This window comes from Amborella trichopoda, chromosome 5 (assembly GCF_054954075.1).
Source record: "Amborella trichopoda isolate Santa Cruz 75 chromosome 5, AtrichopodaSantaCruz75HAP2 v2.0, whole genome shotgun sequence".
NCBI classification, from domain to species: domain Eukaryota; kingdom Viridiplantae; phylum Streptophyta; class Magnoliopsida; order Amborellales; family Amborellaceae; genus Amborella; species Amborella trichopoda.
The window spans coordinates 34,252,313-34,259,712 of record NC_142340.1 but is presented as its reverse complement, the minus strand read 5'-3'; the positions used below and the strand labels follow the sequence as shown (position 1 = coordinate 34,259,712).

The 7,400-nt window shown below is 34.2% G+C and overlaps 1 long non-coding RNA gene across 1 annotated transcript; it reads right to left on the bottom strand.

Moving 5' to 3' along the window:
- Positions 1-950: 950 nt before the first annotated feature.
- On the bottom strand, positions 951-3,973 carry LOC110007118 (uncharacterized). The gene is made up of 2 exons (XR_002280661.2): positions 3,647-3,973; positions 951-1,342 (listed from the first exon to the last, which is right to left on the bottom strand). It is a non-coding gene; the product is annotated as an uncharacterized LOC110007118 (long non-coding RNA).
- Between the last annotated feature and the right edge of the window lie 3,427 nt (positions 3,974-7,400).

The window sequence follows — 7,400 nt, the reverse complement described above, 5'->3', positions numbered from 1 at the left end:
TACTGATTTTTCACTTAAGTTCACTATATGTAATGCACCATCATCGCTTCTATGTGTAAAGATATGAAACAAACAAATGCCTACTGCTAATTTTCAGTTAGAAAAAAATGTATGTTTCTGATTTTTAATTAAAATCAGATGGATGCTGCTGATTTTTCGCATAAGTTCACTGTGTGTAATCTTTTTACAAACAAAGAAGTACCTGCTGCTAATTTTCAGTAGAAGCAAATCTATGTTGCTGATTTTCTGTTAGAAACAATTGGATGCCGCTGATTTTTCACTGAAGTTCACTATGTGTAAGGCACCATCATCTCTTTCATGTGTAATGCCATGAAACAAACAAATGTTTGTGATTGTTTACAGTAATGTGGAGGTCTTTATTGATTGCAGGCATAAAATGCAACTGGGAAATCAGAGGAAGAGAAGATGAATAGGATGTGTTCTATAAAAAGGAAGCTATGGGGCTCATCAATTTGTACTCCTGCAAATTTGGATACAATGATTTCATTTTGACTTAGCTTTGTTGATTTTCAATAAAAAAAGAAGAAATTATTGTGAACTTTAGAAATGTTAGAAAGAGATGATGGAAATTGTTGCAACTTATCTTTCTATAATTCGTCCCTGTTATTATTTGTTTTGATGGATGACAGGGATTATGTAATTGGAAATGTAGATTGTCTTTTTAAATCCTTAGCCCTTTAAGATGTTGAGGATGGATGCCCATTTAAATTCTGCTAGTCTATTCTTTGTTTCTAAATTCTGGAAAACAAGATGTTGGGGATGGATGCTCATTGATTGCTACTCATCTCAAGCTTCACACAAAACAAGATGTCAAGGCTTTAACATAAGGAAGAAGTGCCCATCCTCAAATTTTCAAAATTAGGAAATAGAACATGATGGCATGATGCAAAACCAGTGCATAGAACAAGAGAATTACATGGAAGTCATTATGACAATCAATGTACTCCATTTTCAACTAAATCATTCCCATAATTTTTAAAATCAACGCACAAGACCAGCGAATAGAACAAGATTCAATACATGCGCATAGAGAGTCATGTATAACACAGAACAAGCAAGAAGCAGAGAACCAACCAGAGCTCTCACAAAGAAAAGCATATGCTAATTACACATGAACACTCACATAAAACAAGTAGAACGTTTTCAACCAAATCATTCTTGAAATTCGAAAAGAACAAAGAACAAGCACTCACACAAGTGAATTAAACAACACGTCTCTCACCCTGCAAGTATACCTAAGAAGACATTCCAAGCCAAGCAAAGAACAAACTTGAGATATCCAGCATAAGAGGGAGAAGGAGAGAGAGAGAAACCTGGAAAACTACAAAAATATCAAATGCATTAGATGTCATGCGACAACAAAACAAGAAAACTAACAAGGTTCATAGCCTTTCATGAGTTACAAAACCACCAATCCATTCCCCTCAATTACTTTTTAGAAGTAGTAGTTCAAACATAAATGCATTTGTTATACACACAAAATATAGAAATTGTTGTATACGCCATAAGGCGTCAACAAGTCAATCTTTAATGATCATCGGTTCGGGCTTGACCATGGGATGTTCTTACAATGCTTGTGAATGATTCCTTCATTGCATGTTACAACACCTCAAGTTCATATTATAGTTCAACCCTTCTACATATTCATCACACCACTGAAAAAAGTACACCCTAGGCAACGATAGTACATGCTTCCAAAGTTGGTTTGGGACCTTAATACGTGAGTTATATGGTAAGTAGCAAGATAGAAGTTTGTGGCTTGGATATCCTCCATTGTTTGTGGTAGTAGGGGTGGCAATGGGTCGGGTCTATCCCGTCGGGTCCTAAGTCTAATTGGGTCCATTGTCACAAACACTATGAGCTTCTTTTTTTTTACGTTTTTGTTTACTATCATATCAAATCCTATATTATTGGCAACGAGGTCACAATCACTTGCCAATAAATTTCAAATTGTCAGATTTGTCGTTTAATAACTAAAGATAACTACGAATTCTTATTATTAATGGTCTTTAGTACACCCTAACAAATAGGGCACGAAGTATTTTATTTCCAACAGTTTACAAGAAGGGGTTAAGTATGGGTGGGGTCCAACCGGACCTGGAACCCGACCCGAATAGTGTTCAAGTCCAGGTTTTGGACCCAAACCTGACCCATGGGTCCAAATGTTGGACTCATACCCGGACTTGTGTCCAGTATACCTGCCGGGTCCTGAGTCAAGTCCGGGTCCATTGCCACCCCTATGTGGAAGCTGATGACATCCTAACTGGTTGAAAGGTCTTGACCTGCATCCAATTTTCATAAAAAAGGATTCAAGTCATACTATTTGATTGGCACTAGTTGCAAAAAAGAGTTAACAATGCATTCCTTGAAGATTTTCTTGTTAGGGAAGGGAAAGTGTATCATGCTTTTGAAATTGGTAATAAAGATGCTGCCAAATATTTGGACGATACATGCAATGGCAAAATTTTGCCCATAAAACTCTATCTCATAACTTCAAGAATATGGCAAAATTTTGCCCATAAAACTTTATCTCATAACTTCATGAATTTGGAAGATGGTTAAATTCATGCAAAGAGAAACAAAATTTGTTTATACAGCCAAACATAAAGTACTCCTAAAAAGAAGATAAAGTAGGTCATAGTAGAACTCTAGAAATTATCCAGGACAATGGCCCCAGAGGACAAGAATGAGTTTGCAAGCACTTTTTTGTTACTAAAAAACAACAGCCAACACTGAGTTTGCTACTAAAAATCAGTAGCAAAGCTAAAGTACTCCTAAAAAGAAGATACAGGAGGCCATAATAGAACTCTAGACATTATCCAAGACAATGGCCCAAGAGGGCAAGAATGAGTTTGCTAAAAATGTGCAGCAATCACTTCTTTTTAACTAAAAATCAACAGCAAACAGTGAGTTTAATTCTAAAAATCTGCAACAAATACAAAGTACTCTTAAAAATAAGATACAGTAGGCCATCGTAGAACTCTAGACATTATCAAACACAATGGCCCAAGAGGGCAAGAATGAGTTACATACAGGGTAATACCAGTTTTGAGAGAAGACTGTTTTGCAGTAAAAACTCCTGGCAAGAAAATTTATAGAACCATCTTATATAATTATGCTTTTGCCTTTTCATTTTTTGAAACCTCATTTTCAATTGCACTTTCTCCAATGGTGTTTTCAGGGAATGTCATTGATGGGTGATTCAAAGAGCGCAGGGAAGTTTAAGCAGCGGTTTCATTATCATAATCACCACCACGAGTTCATGTTTGTGCATTTTTTCTAACAGAGAAGTCAAGAGGGAAGATGGGGGAAGGAATCAAAAGCTAGAGAAGAGAATTCCGTAAAAAATTAATAAGAAACGGTATCAATAGCAAATAAAATCAAACGAAAAATGTGGTTTTATTCATTTGTGCTCTAGAAGCTGAATGGGCGAGAACAGAGAGTAGATAGAGACTGCAGTTACTTAGATATATAGAAAGAACGCGTCCACGAGAGAGCAAGAAAGAGTCAAAAAGACGGACTTCCGGAAGGATCCAATTCAGGGAGACACAGAGAGACAAACTTTTCCCACTCACAGGATGTAGGAGGAAACATGGAAATGGGAAGAAAGCAATAACTGTATTACCTATTTTGGAGAACAAAACCAAGCCTTCAATGGATCCTGATTTGTCTGCTTCCATCTACCTGAAATATCCCTCGACCTCTGAAAGTTGGGGCTGCATCTTTTGAGAGAGACAGCCACAGGGCTTGAGAGCTCTTTCTTTTAAGAGAGAGAGACACATTGTAGAGAGTTGGGGCTGCGTCTTTTGAGAGAGACCACAACAGGGCTTGAGAGCACTGTCTTTTGAGAGAGAGAGAATGTAGAGGGTCGGGGCTGCACCTTTTGAGAGACCACAAAATGCTCCGGAGCTCTATCTTTTGAGAGAGAGATGCTAGAGAGACGTTAGACAGAAAGAGGGACATTTAGACAAAGGCAAGCTTTATGTGCTTCCCTCACTGCATAAAATTTACTCATTTTTTCATTTCAAAATAGAAATTTAAGCGATTTTATCTTTTTTTAACTGAATTTAAAAAATAATATCAATTTGGATTTTTGAACCACAAAAAAATTAAAATTTTAACTTTTTCAAGAACAATTTTTTTTTTTTTTTTATCTCTTGTAGGTTTGTGTGTATCCTCTCTCTACCCCTCTCTCTATATTACATGCGTAAAAATGGTTTTTTCTTTTTTTTAAACTCTCTTTCCCTTTCATCCAATATTTTTTGTTTTTTGAGTAAGTTCATAATCCTTGAGATTTTTCCTAAATTTAAGGACTCAAACTAGTTGTTCCCCTGATTTTATCCGATAACCATAACGTCAAAGAGATAGAGAGAGAATACGCAACAAGATTTCTCTTAATCTTCTGATCTCATAATCCCTAAGATTTCTCTTAAATTTAATGGCTCACACGAGTTGTTCCCCTTTGATTTTATCGGATGACTATGACTTCCGAGAGGTAGAGAAAATACGTAACAAAAGAGAAAACATTTTTTGGTTCTAAATTTTGTATTTTTGGTTGTTGAGCAATCGAAAATACTTTGAATTCGGTTGTTCAACCACCAAAAAAAGATAAAGTCTTTTTTTTTTTAATTTCTGTTTGGACATAGAAAAAAAGGACACGGTGGTAATAAAAAAAACTATTCGGTAGAGTTGTAATAACGGATATATATATATATATATATATATATATATATATATATATATGTAATTTTTCCTAAAACTTATATACTTCCGCTTATCCAACCGTCCATTCTGAATGGAGGATTAAGATTGCCCCAATCACAATATCACGTCTCTACACTATTTTATTTTTAATTTGTTTTCTATATACTATTTTGACACCAAATATTTTATTAAACTCGCACCAGCGAAAATATAAATATTTTCAAAAAATAAAATGACCAAAATACTTCCAAAAGTTTCAAGAGGTATTTTAGTTATTATATTTTATCGAAAAATTATTTTTAATATTTTTTATAAGTGTGCCCCAATGAGAAGATAACACGTACCAAATTTCATATTCATGCAATTTGTATATAAAATAAAAATAAAATACTTTGAGACGTCAGATCTAAGATCAAACGGTGAGTGGCTCTCTTGATCAAAATTGGACGGCTTGATGGTAGGGGAAGCATAGATCTTCTATGCTATATAGGAATTATAGAAACATTTCCCTTTAGACAAAAGAGAAATAGGTGCCATTTCATATTTTGTTTAGGTCAAGATTACGTCTTCAAAAGGAGGTATTTGGGTCAGGTGGGTTGGAAGATTGAAAAGATTTGAACCCTGATATAAATGTTTTGAAACCTTGAGTTTTTTAAGAAATGGTTTCTAAAAAAGGGTGCACGGAGAATATTTCCCTAATTTCTAACTATTGTCATTTTTACTTCTAAGTATTTTCTGAGTGCTCGAGTACTTCTATGAGTTTTGTATGACAGTTAGGCTTTGAGAGGACATAAATCAGAATCCCTAAATTCGAGCCTTCTCACATCATGTACATATATAGTTCGAAATGGGAAGCTACTTTGTCAAGACAAGATCTTGACAAACTGATTCTCATGTGCTAAACGAGAGGACCTCTATATCAGTAAGAGTGCAAGTCTTTGGGTTGTACCTCTATATTAGTAAGAGGGCAAGTCTTTGGGTTGTACCCGCAATCCACTCTAAATCTGAAATTCGGTTATTTATAGGGTTGGCTTTGATAAGCCTAGAATGGGCCCTTGTAAAAGCCTAAGAGATTAGTCCTTCTAGGTCAATCGGAGAAAAATGACTAACCAAGTGCAGCACCTTAGTGCCCTATTTTGTTTTTTAAAGGATCCTAATTCCCATAATAAATTTTTTTTTTATGTGAAAAATTGATTCGAAATGGTAGAGAATAGTTAAAACCAGTGTTTAAAAAAACGCCGAGTCGAACCGGACTCGCCCGGTTCGACTCGGGAATCGTCATGGACGGATCGAATCGGCGAAAAAAACGGGAATCGTCCGGTTCTAGAGAGAACCGGACGATTCTTCACAGTGACTCGCAATTCACTGTACGGAATCGGCGAGTCTGTATAGTGAATCAGCGAGTCCCATACGGCTTTTTTTTTTTTTTTTTTTTTTTGTTTTTTAACCCATGATAGAATTTTTTGTAATCCATGATCGAATTTTTGTAATCCATGATCGAAATGTTTGTTTGTTTTTTTTGTAATCCATGATCGAATTTTTTGTTTTGTTTTTTTTTTTTGTAACCCATGATAGAATTTTTTGTAATCCATGATCGAATGTTTTGTAATCCATGATCAAAATGTTTATTTTTTTTTTGTAATCCATGATCGAAATGTTTTTTTTTTTTTTTGTAATCCATGATCGAATTTTTTGTTTTTTGTTTTTTTTGTAACCCATGATAGAGTTTTTTGTAATCCATGATTGAATTTTTTGTAATCCATGATCGAATTGTTTTTTTCTTTTTTTGTAATCCACGATTGAATTTTTTGTTTTTTTTTGTTTGTTTTTTTTTGTAATCCATGATCGAATATTATGTAATCCATGATCGATTTTTATGTAATCCATGATCGATTTTTTTGTAATCCATGATTGAATTTTTTGAAAATTTGTGATTTTTTTTTTTTAATCCATGATCGAATTCTTTTTTGTAATCCACGATAGAATTTTTTGAAAATTTGTGATTTTTTTTTTTTAATCCATGATCGAATTTTTTTTTGTAATTCATGATAGAATTTTTTGAAATTTTTTGATTTTTTTTTTTAATCTATGATCGATTTTTTTGAAGATTTGTTATTTGTTTTTTTTAGTCCATATTATTCAAAGAGAAAATGAGAGAGATAATGATTCTGAAGCCACCCTATCCCAGCCATATTATTCACATATCGAGTCCCAACAGCAACAGTGTAGGGATGAGCACGACAGTGCAGGTGAGCATGAAGGATGGACAATCTTCGGGGATTTTAGATTGGGAACACAACAAAACACTAACATTCAGGGATTTGGGAATAGTCAGACGCCTGCTAATATCGATGATTCGTTTTTAGATCGAATCAATGAATTGTTAAACGAATTCAATGAATGGCACTAGCGTGACCAAGAAGAACAATAACGTCGTCTATCATTTTATTTTTAGATCATATGTTACTAATTTTATGCTTTATTGTAGTCCATGTATGTTGATATACTTATTCCATGATAATTCTATGTTTATCCTTTTGTGTGATGTAAATTAAATGCTGAATGGCGGTTCATGCAGTGAAAGAACATATCAATATTCGCATATTCATTCAAAAACATGAAAATTCTTAATGGAGTACACTCATTTCTTATTGAATTCCTAAAAAACAATATTT